Here is a 998-nt window from a genome sequence, read left to right on the forward strand (position 1 = left end):
CGGGGGCTCCGGAGTGGTGGAGGTGTCCTGAGGGCACGGTAGAGGGTCTCACTCATGCAGCGTTCCTGAGGTTTGGTCCAGAGAGGTCCTGTGGGTGCAGGGAAGCTCTCTCCCTTCCAAAGTCCTGACCTTTAACGAGGCTGTTGAGGGACATCTACTTTCTTTCCTTCTTTCTTTTTCTTTTTTTTTTTGGAGACAGTATCTCACTATGTAGCCCAGGGTAATCTTGAACTTGCACTCACTCTTTTCATTTCTAATTGCATGGAATTGAATCTTTCTTTCTTTTTTTTTTTTTGATAATGTTTGATAAGGGAATGTCAATTCTATTTAATCTTTCAAAGAAACAACTCTTTCATTCACTGGTTCTTTGTATTGTTTTCTTATTCTGCAATTTGTTACTCTCTGCTCTGATCTTTATAATTTCCTTCCTCTTAAAAGTTTTGGCTTAGGCTTTTCTTCTTTTTCTACAAGTTTGAGTTTCACCATTGAGTTGTTTATTTGCATGCACTTTGTTTTCCTGATATTGGTATTTACTGCTATAAATTTTCCTCCTTGAAATTTGCTAATAATTTTAAATAGAATGCTGTTTTTTCATTTGTACAACGAATACCTGTGCTATTCACCTTATTAAGTGAAAAGGTGTATTTCAGCTGATGTGTTTGGAGTTTTCAGCCCATGCCTTCGACTGACCCATGGCTTTCCGGCTTCTGGTAGGGGCAGTGCACTGTGGCTGGAGTGCGGCTGAGCAGACACGTTCACCTCATGGCTGAGATGTGAAGGAGAGAGGAAGAGGAGGGACTGGCCCTCACTATGGCCTTCACGATTATCCTTCTGGGACCAGAAGGCCCATCTTTTTAAAGTTTTCATTGCCTCTTCACGGTAACAAGGGGGACTAAGCCTGCAATACATGGGCCTTGAGGACATTATTAGAATACGGTAAACCATTTTTCATTTTATTTTTTTAGGCAAAACTTCCATGACTTCACCTAGTTTTTGAT

This window comes from Octodon degus, unplaced genomic scaffold, assembly GCF_000260255.1.
Source record: "Octodon degus isolate 3935 unplaced genomic scaffold, OctDeg1.0 scaffold03099, whole genome shotgun sequence".
Lineage (NCBI taxonomy): Eukaryota > Metazoa > Chordata > Mammalia > Rodentia > Octodontidae > Octodon > Octodon degus.